This window comes from Aquarana catesbeiana, linkage group LG01, assembly GCF_042186555.1.
Source record: "Aquarana catesbeiana isolate 2022-GZ linkage group LG01, ASM4218655v1, whole genome shotgun sequence".
Taxonomy (NCBI): Eukaryota; Metazoa; Chordata; class Amphibia; order Anura; family Ranidae; genus Aquarana; species Aquarana catesbeiana.
In genome coordinates this window covers 287,421,777-287,438,997 of record NC_133324.1, presented here as the reverse complement: position 1 = coordinate 287,438,997, position 17,221 = coordinate 287,421,777, and the positions used below count along the sequence as shown (strand labels likewise).

The window sequence follows — 17,221 nt, the reverse complement described above, 5'->3', positions numbered from 1 at the left end:
CTCGCAAAAACGATTTTAATTCCTTCTCATCTAAGCGTTTGAACGAAAGTCTACAGGTGTAAGGCCAACCTAACCCTCTGAAAATTCTGACAAAGTCAGTGGAGTCTAAGATGGATGGTAAGTTTACTGCAGTTATTTTATGCCTGAAGAATAGTAGGGTGGAGATTTATTCAAAGACCAGAGCTTACCCAGGGTGGACTCTTGCAGTAGAGGGGGCATTATTGATAAGTATACCTTGCTTGGTGGGGGGGGGGGGGGGGGGGGCTATCACTGACCCCCTCTCCTGAATGTCATTTTTATTCATTTATTATCATTTTTTTTCTATTTCTGCCTATATCAAAAGACTTCACCCTACTTCTTGCTCAAGTGGCACTGTAGTCACTGATACAGGAATTAAAATGTTACTAAACCCACCCCAGTAAAAGTCAGTCTGTATATGCAGTAAAGCATGCTTGTTATACTCACTGTGGAACCTAAATTGTTAATCCTCCGCATTGTGTAAAAAGGCTGTTTAATCCTGTCTTCGCTGATCCTCTCCTTCTTCCACAGTCCCCATCTTCAGATAGAACAGAGCCTCGGGGGCACTCTGCATGTGTTCAGTTTGGTGTGTATTGCTAGAGAGTTTTTTTTTTTTTTTCTGGGAGGGTGCATGTAATCAGCCCAGGACCAATCAGCACTGTCCAGACAGAGGGTCAGGGGTCATGCAGCCTCATAGGACAGGCAGAGGAGAATGAAAACTCCTAAAAGCTTTAACCAGTGCTCGGCTGGACACTGATAGAAGTAACAAAACTGCTATATACTGCTGATGAGAAAGGGTATTCAGTAGTTTATACTTACTAAAATAATTGCATTTCCATGTTCTGTATACTGTGGGAGACCAGATATAGCTAATGCAGAGTCCTGGGTTTAGTAACACTTTAAGGGATATCTGTCAGATAGGGATATAATGAGGATAGAAGCACTTTTTCTTGGGTGAGCAGTTGACAGTTTTTTTTTTTGCAGATTACCGCTTGTTCCCGTGTATGTTTAAGGCAGCCCAATAATTTCAATGGGCTGCCCTATGAGCAAGAAACGTGAAAAAAAGGTTCCAGCACAATTTTTAAAACCAAAACACATAGTACTGTGGTACCAAGCGCTTTGTCAGGCACGGACACTTCCACGTTTGCTAGATGCATGGGAATGCTATTAAAAATGGATTGCACCTGCAGGGCTCTGCAAAAGGGCAACAGGTTTTGGTGAAGTGTGGGAAAACACGTGATTTTGCATGTGTTCCCTTACCACACCTGGTGTGATTGAGCCCTTAGTCCTTCCTTAAAGGTAAACTCCAGGCAAAAAAACTTTCCGTTAAATATTTTCTTTTCTAGCTACAAAGGATATAAACCCAAATGCACTAATTGCTTTTGTAAATCCAATTATTGCTCCAAAAAATAGCAGTGACATCATCACTGGGCAGCACATAGCCTGCGCAGAGAGCACAGCTGTGGGAGGGACTCAGCAGGCTCCACCCACTACAGGCTGCCTGCAGAAACCGACAGGACCGCACAGAGACAAGACCAGTCACTCTGGAGAGAGGGCAGCAATGACGGCTGTGTTGCCAACCCACCAAATTGAAATGTATTAACACAACACCCAAAATTTACTGGCACAGCCAAATCTTTACTGACATTTCCAGAAGTTACAAAATTAGTTTTAGGTGAAGATTTCAGTATTTATGCTATAAACAAGTATAATATGCAATTAGCAATGTGATTTTAGGTAGATATTAAGGCAAAAAACGTATTTCTTATTTTATTTTTGATATAGTAAGTAAGTAGCTCAGGTACAGGACTCAGGAGGGTAAGAAATTAGAATGGGCAGGCACACAAACTGTATTGACTCTCACAATGACACTGACAGCAGTGTGCAGCAGCACAGATGATGACACGACACGTCCCCTCCTGAGTCAAAGTGACAGTCTCTTTCCACGCCAGGTGGTCCTTCAGTCCACACAGCACTGACAGTCCCACTCCTGGCTTGCCTTGTTCCTGTCCCGCAGACCCACACGCTCTGCTCGGGTCCCTTGCACCATGACATCACAAAGCACACGCTCAGGCACCGCCTCCACCAGACCACGCCCCCCCCCCCCCGCCAGTGCTGCCCGAACACCCAGGCACTTGAATGGTCTTGGCCGACTCCGGACCGGTTTTGAGCCGAGCGTCACAGCCATATTTTTAACTGGCAACCTTTTCCTTTTACTGGCAGGAGAAAAGTGCTCGGGTTTTACTCGCTGCCAGTAAAAATACTGACATTTGGCAACACTGAATGACGGGTCACCATACACCATAATTCAAGTTCGAATACACATGGTTCTTCTATTTAGACAATATTTACTTATCCAGAAATTCAGCTTTAACCACTCTGATTTTAACCATATTTTACTAGCAGTGCACACTTTTTACATTCTGCCCAACAACAAATCAAATAATAGAATAGCTGGGAGATAAGGAATAATAAAAGAAGTTTGTAACCTTCTCTCCCAGGAATAACCAGATGTATTTTTTCAGTCTAACAACCAATAATGATCATGGTAATCGCAGTTCTATTTAATCCACAGTAAGCAGATTTCAGATGAGTTAAGTACTAATTTGCCTTCTCTTTGTCTTCTAACAAGCCTGTTAATGTTCAAAGGATGATATTTAAGCGTCTAACCTCCAGTGTTCTGTTGTTTCCCCACTTCTCTCCTGCTTTCCCACAACACCCTGCTACCACTCCAGAGAGGCTGCCTATCTCATTGTGTGCAGCATTCTATCTGGCCACTTCTAAACTATTTGGACAACTTGTTAAGCAGCGCAGAGGCATCATGAAACAAGTGCTTTATGCACAGTAATTTGCAGTCTGTCTGCATGCTCTGCATTATGGAGCAGTAGAATGGAGGGGGTGGCGAGTCTCTTGACTCAGTCTAAAGTTGGGATCTGCATAAAACATGCTGGCCTCATGTACACTGCTACTGGTAAACAGTCATTTAGGAGCATTTGGGCATTTTTTTCAGCTGCCCCTGAACTCTCCTCTATGTTATCTTATCAGTACATGTACACAGGGCCCTTTATAGTCTTTTCTAGGCAGTTGAGTTTACAAGCATTTTCTGGAATGCAAAAAAATGCGTTCAGGACAGATGTTCAGAGGCATTTGAAACGCCAAATCCCTGTAACAGCTTGTAAACGCTGCTAAACACGGTAACTCGCATTTAGCAGCGTTTCGTTTACAGACATTTTTCATTTTAGCAATAAAAAAAACAGCATGTAAACGCGGCTAAACGGACGTTTTTAGACGCGGGTTTCTAGCTGTCAAGTTAAATCATTCAGGAGAGGTTAAACAACGTCCTGTGTACATGAAGCCTTATGCCGCGTACACACGGTTGGAATTTCCAAGGGGAAATATTCAATGTGAGCTTGTTGACGGAAAGTCCGACCGTGTGTATGCTCCATTGGACATTTGCTGTCAGAATTTCCGCACACAAATGTTTGAGAGCAGGTTCTCTAATTTTCCACCAACTTCACTTGTTGTCGGAAAGTCCGATCATGTGTACACAAGTCCGTCGCACAAAAGCTCACGCATGCTCGGAATCAATCAGAAGGAGCTGTACTGGCTATCGAACTTCCTTTTTCTCGGCTCGTAGTACGTCTTGTACGTCACCGCGTTGTCACGTTTGGATTTTCCGACAACATTTGTGTGACCGTGTGTATGCAAGACAAGTTTGAGCCAACAAAAATGCACGGTTTTGTTGTTGGAAATGCCGATCGTGTGTACGCGGCATTAGAGGGGTCCAACAAGCTATTCATTTTACAGATACTACACACATGCTTGCCAAATGAAGGATTTTTTTAAGTATCCATATGTTACATATACTTAATATTCATATTTAATTATATAAAATCACATATCTTTTTTTATAGGATTCATATAAAAATGTTTACACCTTTAAAAGACCTCCAAATAAGCTAAATATATATATATATATATATATATATATATATAATATTACATCCACAGAGAGAATATTACCCTATACATGCAATCCAGCTACAAGTATCTATATATTATTATGTGCATATACTGTATAAATATATATATATACACACACACACACACACATATATATATATATATATATATATATATATATATATACACACACACACTATATTACCACAAGTATCGGGACACCTTCCTTTACACGCACATGAACTTTAATGGCATTCCAGTCTCAGTCCGTAGAGTTCAATATTGAGTTGGCCCACCCTTTGCAGTTATAACAGCTTCAACTCTTCTGGGAAGGCTGTCTACAAGGTTTAGGAGTGTGTCTATGGGAATGTTTGACCATTCAAGAAGAATTTGTAAGGTCAGGCACTGATGTGGATGAGAAGACCTGGAACGCAATCTCTGCTCTAATTCATCCCAAAGGTGTTCTATGGGGTTGAGGTCAGGACTTTGTGCAGTCCAGTAACATTCCTCCACCCCAAACTTGCTCATCTATGTGTTTATGGACCTTGCTTTGTGTACTGGTGTGCAGTCATGTTAGAACAGGAAGAGGGCATCCCCAAACTGTTCCCACAAAGTTGGGAGCATGAAATTGTCCAAAATGTCTTGGTATGCTGATGCTTTAAGAGTTCCCTTCACTCGAACTAAGGGGCCAAGCCCAACTCCTGAAAAACAACCCCACACCATATTTTCCCCTCCACCAAATGATTTGGACCAGTGCACAAAGCAAGGTCCATAAAGACATGGATGAGCGAGCTAGGGGTGGAGGAACCTAACTGTCCTGCACAGAGTCCTGACCTCAACCCAATAGAACACCTTTGAGATGAATTATGCCGTGTACACAAAAGCGGAATGTCCGACAGAAAAAGTCCGACAGGAGCTTTTCATCGTATATTCCGAACATGTGTATGCCCCATTGGACTTTTTACGTCGAAAATTCTGACAGACCTAGAAAGAGAACATGTTCTAAATATTTCAGATGGAACCAATTCCTATCGGGAAAACCGCTCGTCTGTTTGCTGTTTTGACGTACCAAAAAATGACGCATGCTCTGAAGCAAGTACGACACGGAAACTATTGGCTACTGGCTATTGAACTTCCTTTTTCTAGTCCCGTCCTACCTGTTGTACGTCACCGTGTTCTGGACGGTCGAAATTTGGTGTGACTGTGTGTATGCAAGACAGCTTGAGCGGAATTCCGTCGAAAAAACCTTCAGAGTTTATTCTGACGGGAAAACCGGTCGTGTGTACAGGGCATAAGCGTGGAGACTGCGAGCCAGGCCTTCTCGTCCAACATCAGTGCCTGACCTCACAAATGCACTTCTGGAAAAATGATCAAACACTCCCATAGACACACTCCTCAACCTTGTGGACAGCCTTCCCAGAAGAGTTGAAGCTGTTATAGCTGCAAAAGGTGGGCCAACTCAATATTGAACCCTACGGACTAAGACTGGGATGCCATTAAAGTTCATGTGTGTGTGTGAAGGCAGTTGTCCCAATACTTTTGGTAATATAGTGTATTTATATATATCTATATCTATAGATATATCTATATCTATAGATATATATATAGATCTAGATATAGATATATCTATATCTAGATCTATATATAGTATCTCACTAAAGTGAGTACACACCTCACATTTTGTAAATATTTTATTATAACTTTTCATGTGACAACACTGAAGAAATGACACTTTGCTACAATGTAAAGTAGTGAGTGTACAGCTTGTATAACAGTGTAAATTTGCTGTCCCCTCAAAATAACTCAACACACGGCCATTAATGTCTAAACCGCTGGCAACAAAAGTGAGTACACCCCTAAGTGAAAATGTTCAAATTGGGCCCAAGGTTTTAATATTTTGACATTTTAACATGTTGGCATTCATGGTTCCCTCAATGAACTGTAGATCCCCAGTGCCAGCAGCACTCATGCAGCCCCAGACCATGACACTTTCACCACCATGCTTGACTGTAGGCAAGACACACTTGTCTTTGTACTCCTCACCTGGTTGTCACCACACACGCTTGACTCCATCTGAACCAAATAAGTTTATCTTGGTCTCATCAGACAACAGGACATAGTTCCAGTAATCCATGCCCTTAGTCTGCTTGTCTTCAGCAAACTGTTTGCATGCTTTCTTGTGCATCATCTTTAGAAGAGGCTTCCTTCTGGGATGATAGCCATGTAGACCAATTTGATGCAGTGTGCGACGTATGGTCTGAGCACTGACAGGCTGACCCCCCACCCCTTCAACCTCTGCAGCAATGCTGGCAGTACTCAAATGTCTATTTTACAAAGACAACCTCTGGATATGACGCTGAGCACGTGCACTAAACTTGTTTGGTTGACCAAGGCGAGGCCTGTTCTGATTGGAATCTGTCCTGTTAAACCACTGTATGGTCTTGGCCACCGTGCTCCAGCTCAGTTTCAGGTGTCTTGGCAATCTTCTTATAGCCTAGGCCATCTTTATGTAGAGCAACAATTCTTTTTTTTTCAGATCCTCAGAAAGTTCTTTGCCATGAGGTGTCATGTTGAACTTCCAGTGACCAGTATAAGAGAGTGAGAGTGAAATTTAACACACCTGCTCCTCATTTACACCTGAGACCTTGTAACGAGTCGCATGACATCAGGGAGGGAAAATGGCTAATTGGGCCCAATTTGGACATTTTCACTTAGGGGTGTACTCACTTTTGTTGCCAGCGGTTTAGACATTGATGGCTGTGTGTTGAGTTATTTTGATGGGACAGCAAATTTACACTGTTATACAAGCTGTACACTCACTACTTTACATTGTAGCAAAGTGTCATTTCTTCAGTGTTGTCACATGAAAAGATATAATAAAATATTTACAAAAATGTGAGGGGTGTACTCACTTTTGTGAGATACTGTATATTGTATGATGTACATCAAAGGACTATCAATTACAGACTATACCACAGGTTTTACAGATGGATGATGACTGTAGTTATAACTATAAAGTGTTTCACAGATGGCCTCTGCTTCTTCAGACAGAAATGGTAATAATCATATAAAACGTACATTATGTCATTCGCGCTATGGGCGTAACCAGATCCCATGGGACTGCATGGATCAGATGGACTGGACCATGTAAGATCCCTAGGGAACCCGCCTCCCACACTAACAGTGCAGGAAAAGAATGACCTCGGCCTTCAGTCATTCAGAATGCCTGAAGGCCACGGTTATTCTGTGCCTGTGCCACCGCTACCTACAAATAATTTATGTTTACAGCTCGGCCCTATATTCACTAGACAGCAACAAGATGGGACACAGCAAGTCATTTCTACTCATTGGGAAACAAACACTGCATGCCCACATAGAGGGCAACACAACAAACAACAGTATACAATTGGCTGCTGTTCCTTGATTTCAGTTTGCAGAGCTGGTGGGTTCTTCGGTAACTCATCCACATAAAATTGGCTCTCTGGAAACTGTATGCACCGCATCGCACACAGCAGCAGTGACTGAGACCCCCTGAAGCCCTTGGAGAGTACCTAAGACGGTCAGTAGGCCTTGTGTTGGATTAGGTTTCTGCAGACAAGAAGTGTGTCTGCTGCAATGCCCTACCATGAAAATTCAAAGGCGCACAGTGAGGAGAAGAAAAATTTACAGCACAGTTTTTCATTAGAGTATCACAGGTAGAAGAAGATAAGACAGAAACGGGTGAGGCTGGAGTTCTTTAATCATAAGCATACAGCAGTTATTTTGGTTAATCCTTTGTCTGAAAGCAACAATGATACTACATTTGCCAGTTTGCTGAAGAATCTCTGCGTGCCGATTATGGTATATTGAACAAAGATCTGCCACCCCTGCACATAAAGGTCCCTAACCCCCAGTGGGCCCTGCATTTTTAGACAGATAGGGGTTGATTTACTAAAACTGGAGAGTGCAAAATCTGGTGCAGCTCTGCATAGAAATCAATACGTAAGCTTTTTTGGTCAAAGCCTAATGGAAAACGCCGAAGCTAGAAGATGATTGGGTATCATGCATGGCTGCACCAGATTTTGCACTCCAGTTTTATCAAATCAATCCCTTACTATACAGTATATGCTACAATAGATCTGAAAGTTCTGTAGCCCCTTTAACTCTGCTTCCTGCCTCCTCATCCCTGTGACCCAATGGGGGTTATTTACTAAAGGAAAATCCACTTTGCACTGGAAGTGCACTTGGAAATAAAATCGCTGTAGATCCGAGGGGGACTGCAAGGAAAATAAAAATAAGCATTTTAGCTTGCACATGATTGGATGATAAAATCAGCAGAGCTTCCACTCATTTCAAATCTACCCCTTATGCTGCATACACACGACCGGACTTTTCGACAGCAAAGGTCCGACGGAACGAATCCGCCAGACAATTCGTGTGTGGGCTTCATCGAACCTTTGCTGCCGAAAAATCAGACGGACTTTAGAAATAGAACATGTTTCAAATCTTTCCGACGGACTCGAGTCCGGTCGAAAAACCCGTTCGTCTGTATGCTAGTCCAACGGACGAACAACGACGCAAGGGCAGCTATTGGCTACTGGTTATGAACTTCCTTATTCTAGTCCAGTCGTACGTCATCACGTTCGAATCAGTCGGACTTTGGTGTGATTGTGTGTAGGCAAGTCCGTTGCGTCGGAACTCCGTCGACTGTCCGTCAAAAAGTCCTTCGGAGTTCAGTCCGTCGAAAGTCTGCTCGTGTGTACACGGCATTAGATTTAGAGTGACTGCACTTCCAAGTGCACTTGCAGTGCAAAGTGGATTTGCCTTTAGTAAATAACCCCCAATAAGTTATGGACCATTCCCATAGAAAGTGGGACTACCATTTTCCCCCAGAGCACAAAAGTTAATTAGCACTTCTTCTTCAGTAGGCATGTTCCCCTTGTTTAGTGGTCATTGGTTATGGGCAGAAATAACAGTTTTGGGAAATCCATGTTGTGTTACCCCATCAGTCTTTCTGTCCAAAGCTGGAATCTGTGTAATCTGCCATCAAATCCCTGGCTAAATGATATTCCACACAGTGTAATAAATGTCTGACTATAAGCATGTTGCAGTCAAAGTTCTTTCACTGGAGTAATGCTAAAAAGGTTGAAAAAGTGTCCAACAGGAGAAAAGCAAACACACTGAAAAATGATAATGTAATACCAGGCATGTGTCCCAAGAAAGGTACATGTATCCTCTACATTGATTATAGGGCTTTGTTCTAAGGTAAGTATTTCAAGTATTTCATAATGGCTTTGCCTTACAGGTTTCTTATATTTTGTTTTTTCTTGGGGTTTACAACCTCCTTAAAACTATCCACACTTGGGCAACTAGCATTTTCAAAATGAGGCCATCAATGGCAACCTTTGTAATTCTCTCATCATGATAGATCTAGGCCTCATGCACACTGGACGTGTTTTCAGCTGCTCCTAGGGGCGTCTGGTATTTTTTTTCCTGCCTCTAAACATCTCTGCATGTTAGCCTGTGTCCATGCACACAAACACTTTTGGGGGAGTTTAGTGGCAGAGGCTTTTAGAGGCAGGAAAAACCCCACTGCCAGTGTGTCCAGGAGCTGCAGAGTTTTATCAGAAAAAACACTTGATACTTCTAAACGTATCTAAACATGTGTTAGGCACATTTATCACTTGAGTATTAATGTATTTCAACGGCCAGAATAAATTGTTATCCTGGCCAATTAAATGAATTAACTCCAAAGTGCTTGACGCCTGTAAAAGCCTAAATGTGTTACACGTTTTTACAAGCGTCAGGCATTTTTATCTGCCAAAATGCTGCTGCCAGGAGGGAAGGCTTCTAATGGGGTGCACACACGGTCGGACTTTTCGACCGGACGCCGACGGACCAAATCCGGCGGACAATCCGATCGTGTGTGGGCTTCAGCAGACCTTCAGCGGACTTTTCCAGTCGCAAATCTGACAGACTTTAGATTTGGAACATGCTTCAAATCTTTACGTCGTAACTCAGCCAGACTCAGAAATCCGCTCGTCTGTATGCTAGTCCGACGGACAAAAACCAACGCTAGGGCAGCTATTGGCTACTGGCTATCAACTTCCTCATTTTAGTCCGGTGTATGTCATCACGTACGAATCCGTCGGACTTTGGTGTGATCGTGTGTAGGCAAGTCCGTTAGAAAGTCTGTCGGACCAGTCCGGTCGAAAAGTCCGCCCGTGTGTACGCGGCATAAGAGAGTTTGCAAAACATCCTGTGTGTATGAGGTCTTACTTTAAAGCAGAACTAAACCTTCCTAGCTTTTTCAGCCAAGGAAGCTGCCATCTGTTTGATCTGCATCTGCCATGGTGCTTCATATGTGATCAGTTATGACACCAGCCATTTGATGCTTTGACAGTTTGGTTGAGAGCACAAGCAAATATGACAGCATTCCTAGAAAACCTGGAATGTAGCTGCTTTTTGAAACCATTATCTATGAGATTAGTTTCACCTTAAAGCAGAAGTAAACCCATCAATTTAACAGTTTCAAAAAACAGTTACATTCAAGACATGCTGGTAATGCTAACTGTCACATTTGCTTGTGCTCTCAACCAAACTGTCAAACCATCAAATTGCTGGTGTCCTAACTGATCACATGTGCTGCATCATGGCGGAATAAAGATCAAACAGAGGCTAAGATGGCAGCTTCATTGTCTAAAAACAATAGAGTCGTTTAGTTCCACTTTAAGGCCCCTTTCACACGGGACGGATCCGTGTTGATCCGCCCCGTGTTTATCCGTTGCTCAGCGGGGATCGCTCCGTTTTCCCCAGCTGAGCAGGCAGATGACAGGGCGGGACCCGCACACTGTGCAGGGACCGCCCTGTCAGATCTCCGCTCTCCCCTATGGGGGATCGGAGGAACACAGACCGTCTGTCCGTGTTCCTCCAATCCGCTCTGCAGACGGATAGAAAAATAGGTTTTTCTTCCGTCCGCAGAATCGGACGAGAGCGGAGGCGGACGACATCGGGTGTTAGCGGATGTACATCCGCTGACACCCGCTATCCCATAGGGATGCATGTATGTCCGTATTTCATCCGAAAACGGATGGATGAAATACGGACATACTGTCCGCATGTGTGAAAGGGGCCTAAAGCAGAAATAAACCCACTGATTTCACTGTTTCCCAAAATGGTTACATGCAATGCCTGCCTGGAATGATAACTGTTATAGGGCGTACACACGGTCGGACTTTGTTTGGACATTCCGACAACAAAATCCTAGGATTTTTTCCGACGGATGTTGGCTCAAACTTGTCTTGCATACACACGGTCACACAAAGTTGTCGGAAAATCCGATCGTTCTAAACGCGGTGACGTAAAACACGTACGTCGGGACTATAAACGGGGCAGTGGCCAATAGCTTTCATCTCTGTATTTATTCTGAGCATGCGTGGCACTTTGTCCGTCGGATTTGTGTACACACGATCGGAAATTCCGACAACGGATTTTGTTGTCGGAAAATTTTATCTCCTGCTCTCCAACTTTGTGTGTCGGAAAATCCGATGGAAAATGTCCGATGGAGCCCACACACGGTCGGAATTTCCGACAACACGCTCCGATCGGACATTTTCCATCGGAAAATCCGACCGTGTGTACGGGGCATTACAGTTACTAGTGTGCTTACGTTAGCTCTCAACCGAACTGTCAAGCCATCAAATGGCTGGTGTCATAGCTGATCACATGTGCAGCACCACAGCAACTGTAGATTTTATTGAGGCTAAGATGGCAGCTTTCTTGGCTGTAAATGATAGTAGGGTTTAGTTCCTCTTTAAAGTGGAGCTTCACGAAAAAAAGGGGAATCTCCGCTTGTCTGCTTCCTCCCCCCCTCCGCTTCCACATTTGGCACCTTTTGGGGGGGAGGGAGAAAAGGTACCTGGTTTTGACAGAGGTTTTAAAGTTTGGTCCCCCCCCTCCTTTCGTAGCCGGCCCCTTCACAAAGCGCACCACGATTCGCATCATGAGCAGTGGGCAACTAGCTGTGAAGCCGCAAGGCTTCACTGGCAGTTTAGAGCAGGAGTAGGGTGCTACTACTCAATATAATCAGAGGATTGCTTAAAGCTGAACAATAGAGAACAAGGCCCACTAGGCTGAAACCCGTTTACATCTGCTGTTTGTGTCTTTTATGGAGAATCAATAAATTTTGAAGACTTTAAAGAACAAGCAAGGAGTTGCGGACCATCTTTTCTCATGTTCATTGCCGGTTTCCCTTAGCCAAGATAGCAGTGCCAGCACCCAAGTGCCGATTCATGACTCGGCTCTTATGCCTGCACAGGTAAGTGCCCTAATAGTAAAAGTGAGCAGCTACAGTATTTTTTGGGGGGGGAAGGGAGGGCAAAACTGCTCTTTAAGAAAGATGGAGAGTATATTGCAATGAACTCCTCTGTTAACAGAGAAGTGTGGGAAACGAAAAAAACAAACATGCATAATTACGTCTATGGTGAGTATGTCCCCCGCTGGCTCTAAGCCCAAGAACCGAGCAATCACATGACCGCTGATCACTCATTTCTCTGGTCTGCTCTGAACAGAGAGCGGCGACTTTCAGTCACCGCTCTCTGCTCTGCCCCTCCAACACTCATGGGAGCGGCTGGCTCAGGCTCTCAATGGAGAACTGAGAGGCTGAGCCAGCTACCGGTCAGGCATCTGGATGGATCTGAAACCCAACATCATTGTTGGGATACAGCCAGAGATTGAAATGCCTCTGTAATGTTTAGCCCGCTGATTCTGGGTCACCCAAGTGCAAAAGTAAGTACACACCTGTGACCCACATGAAAGGCTTGACCAAACAAGCTTTGGCCGTACTTCTCTTATAAATGCGATGGCAGGTGTAGTGCAGTGACTTTTGCAATTTTGAATGATGGTAAGCATTCTGCAGCAAATCTCGTTAATAGGAAGGAAGATAGGTATATTGCATTGACAGTTGCCACTTAGAATGATAGCAAGCATGCTCCAGCAAGAAGAATGGTAGGTATACTGCGGTGGCATTTGCCGCTAAAAATAATGGTAATCAGGCCACAGTGGATGTCTCCAATAAGAAAGATGGTAGGTATATTGCAGTGACAGTTGCCACTCTAAGCATAACTAAACCCTCCTATCCTTTATAGCTAAGGTAGCTGCCATCTTAGCCTCTGTATGATCTGCAGTTACCATGATAATACACATATGATCAGGTATGGTAAAAGCCATTTGATGGATTGACAGCTCGGTTGACAGCAAAAATAAGTGTGGTGGGTATCATTCATGGCATCCCTTGAATCTAACTTTTTTGGGAAGCAGTTAAATCGGTGGGGCTAGTTCTGCTTTAAAATAATGGTAAGCATAATATAGTGTAGCGCTGGTAGATTTGCAATCTACCATATGTTAGGTAAATTTAGTAACTTGTTCGTTAAATAGGTTAGGTTTGCCTCTGTTTCAGCTTGGCTGACGTTGTGTGTGTTTCCATGCTGACCGGTGGGTGTCCCTGTTGTCACTGGCCAGTGTTGGAGGGGCAACGTGTCGAAGCGTATGGATGCTCTTTTGTCCCGGAGACAATTCGGTGGCGGTGGTCCTCCGAGTTGCATTCTGGGCGAGGGTATTTATGGGACAGACGCCATATTGTGGGGTTCGTTTTCAGCAACCTGCTGTCCTTCCTGGCCGACAGGTATGCGTTAGAGAGCTATCTCGTGATCCTCCGTTCCGGAAGCCCACATCGCTGCGGCGCAGGGGTGGGCCCAGAAGCCTGTCTGGGGCCTACCACAGCAGCCGAGGAATGGTCCTGAGCTGTCTATCCAGAGTGAAGAAGCTGGACAACCGAGGAGATCCCAGGGGAGGACCCGTCATGGAAGGATCATGCAGCGTGCTGGTCTGGAGAGGGGCCTGGTGACTCGGTTGGAGGACGTATCCTAAAAAGTAACTATACAGCATAGTGTTGCCGGGTTGGGTTAAAGGTTAAAGCACTGTGACTGACGTTCATTGCAAAAACCAACACATCCTGTGGCAGAGGATCGTACAGGTTTATCCCAAATAAGTCTGTGGCAGAGACTTTTGTTCGTGCTACGTAGTGGCTGCTAGGCAAGTGAGAGAGACCTATCCAGGCGAGCAAAGATTGAATCCCACAAGGGGAGTGCATCCTGTTGTAATAACCAAATTCTACCAGGACATTTATCAGGAATTTCATAAGAAGATATTTGAGTTTCTTCTGTGGTTTCCCTTTTGCCTCTTTCCTGCCACTTCCTTAGTAAATCGTTTAATAAAGCATTGAAAACGTATTCAAGTGTTGGTGCGTGTATCGTCCAGAGGTAAACTCAACGGAACCCTAGACCCGGTGCCGGTAAAACAGAGGGAAGGAGAGTGAAGGTAACAAGCCCACTTAATCCAGCAGCTCCACCGAGAGTTAGTGCTACAGTAGCAAATAAGAAGGATGGTAGGTATATTGCAGTGACAGTTGCCAATTAGAATGATGGTAAGCATGGTGCAGTGAAAGTCTTCAATAAGAAAGATGGTAGGTATATTGCAGCTTCTATTTTTTGTTGTGCATTATTAAAAAAATAATGGCAATCCTGAGTATTTGTGCTCACTTAGTGCTGGCGAAAGGGTTGCAGTATATCTCCTTGTCGCTATTACTAAGTATAGAAGCTAGTCAGGAAATTCCTGTCCTTAGTACATTATCACAATGGTGCCACAGTGAGCTTCCTATTAACAATTGTGATAACAAGACTCATGCAGAAATAGACTAGTGCACTTTATTAGCTTATTTATGAAAGACGTGTATGTTCTGATGTATAAACCTGCCTGGGACTTGTCCCAGGGTTCTTCTGTACTCATGCTGCAGAGAAACAGATAGAATATTATTACTAATATGCTTCTAAATGCTCAGGCCTCCAAAAACCAGACAAATTATCAGGCAATCATGCCACCTAGTGGAATTATTCTGCCACTACTCCTAAAGCCAAGCTCTACCTAAAGAACAATGCTGTTTTTGTTATAGGGACAGATACAGTGTAGTATAATTTAATTCTGTCACTGGGGAGACTTCCCTGGGACCTGTACCAGAAAGTCCCTGGCAGATTAGCTGGGATTAGGCCTCTTTCACACGGGGGATCCGTATGTCCGTTTTTCATCCTTCCGTTTTCAGATGAAAAACGGACATACATGCAGGGCTGGTGCAAGGATTTTTGACACCCTAGGCGAAACCTCATTTTGCCCCCCCCCCCCTGGCTGACTCCGCCCCCTTTTCCCTGCCCATGTAAATCCCACCTTTTTAATAAAGCGCCCATCAAATGCAGCCTCACCGGCGCCCATCAAATGCAGCCTCACCAGCGCCCATCACATGCAGCCTCACCAGCGCCCATCAAATGCAGCCTCACCAGCGCCCATCAAATGTAGCCTCACCAGCGCCCTTCAATGCAGCCTCACCAGTGCCCATCAATGAATGTTTGCTTGTTGCGGGAGTCAGGGCACAGACACAGTCCTCCACCACTGCTGCGCCTCTGACACTATGTGTGAACGGAGCGGCAGCTGCATGCTGATGCTGAGACTTAGTTGCTTGCTGCAGAGAGAAGAGAGTAGGAAAACCAGTGGCCAGGCGCCCTAGGCAGCAGGGCGCCCTAGGCGGCTGCCTAGTTTGCCTAGTGGTAGCACCGGCCCTGCATACATGTATCCCTATGGAGCGTCGGATGTCAGCGGTGATATGTCCGCTGACATCCGACCCACTCCGATCCGAAAAGTGTAACGGAGGAAAACCCTACTTTTCCATCCGTTTTCGGATCGGATCGGGTGACGACAGACACTACGGTCCGTCATCACCCGATCCTCCATAGGGGAGAGCGGCGCTCTGACAGGTCCGTCGCTGCACAGTGTGCAGCGATGGACCTGTCATCTTCCTGCTCAGCGGGGATCGGCGGAGAGATCCCCGCTGAGCAAGCGGGTGTTCATGGGGCGGATCATCACTGACCCGCTCCGTGTGAAAGAGCCCACGTTTTGCATTCACTGGTGAAGAGCTATAGTCTGTGGTCAGACAAGAGGATGTCTGGACAGAGGTGCTCAGCACATCAGCCTTTAAAGTAGATCTGTTAAAAGTTGAATATGGAGGATGCCGATGCTAATCCATAGCTCCCAACTGTCCCTGATTTCGAGGGACTGTCCCTGATTTGGAGCAATGTCCCTCCTGATTTGTCCCTCATTTTGGTCTGATCTATATAGATGTATATAAAATGCACTTGTTATCTATCAAAAAGTGTTTCCCAGTGCTAAACCTTTCATCTGATTTCTAAATTGCTGCATTTGTAAATTTCAAAAGCCAATATAAAGGAATCGTAGTGGTAAAAAAGCACTTGTGGGTTTAACCAATCTTGTTTTTTTACAATTCTCCTTTAAGGGGGCATGGCAAGGGGTGTGTCCTATGCCTGCATACTTCTGCTAATAGGTGTCCCTCAGTCCCATCTCAAAAAGTTGGGAGGTATGCTAATCTCCTAAGAATGCTAGTTGATTATCTGTAATGCTGACTCTCTGCCTTAATGTTTTCTGAGGCCCAGAGGAGGTATGCAGGTCAGAGAACTAAGGGATCAATCACACCATTTCATGTTGATGGGCTAATCGGTTTCTTCAGGCTAAAAATTGCATGTACCATTCTGGTAGCACACCACTCTGTAACAAAGGTCAGTATATTTCCGCACATTGCAGAATGAATGGCACCACATTGCAGCAACATATAAAATGCATGTTTCCACAAATATTACTGAGTCACAATAGCAGTAATAGGCCCTTAAAGAAAAGAGGGCCAGTGTCTTAAAAAATATTGAATCCATCCAATCATCATGACTAACATGAAGAACAATTATACAATAAAGGTTTCCTAACGTCTCCCATGATAGTGACTTGTGCTGAAAAAATACACAAGCTCCCATTGCTGATTTCTCTATCTGTGAAAATGGGTTGCCTGGCTCTCAAGCTCCTCTACTGGCTTTAATATTTTCACTGACCTGGAAAAAAAAGATCAACAATTCTGACTTCTCTGACTTCTCTCATCTGAATACTTGTTCCAGGTCAGGGACAAAGAAAATCAACTAAAGAAGGCAACTAACATTTTCAGGAGATCAGTAATAGCAGTTTACATCTTTGTCCTATGCCCCGTACACACAGTCGGACTTTCCAACAACAAAACTGTGAATTTTTGTTGGAAGGTTGTTGGCTCCAACTTGTCTTGCATACACACAGTCACACAAATGTTGGCCAACAATTA

The 17,221-nt window shown here is 44.3% G+C and overlaps 1 protein-coding gene across 1 annotated transcript in view; it reads right to left on the bottom strand.

Annotated features, from left to right (window-relative positions):
- The window catches only part of RSPH14 (radial spoke head 14 homolog), a 343,818-nt gene that overhangs the window by 297,205 nt on the left and 29,392 nt on the right, over window positions 1–17,221 (bottom strand). The gene's annotated exons all lie outside the window — the stretch shown is intronic.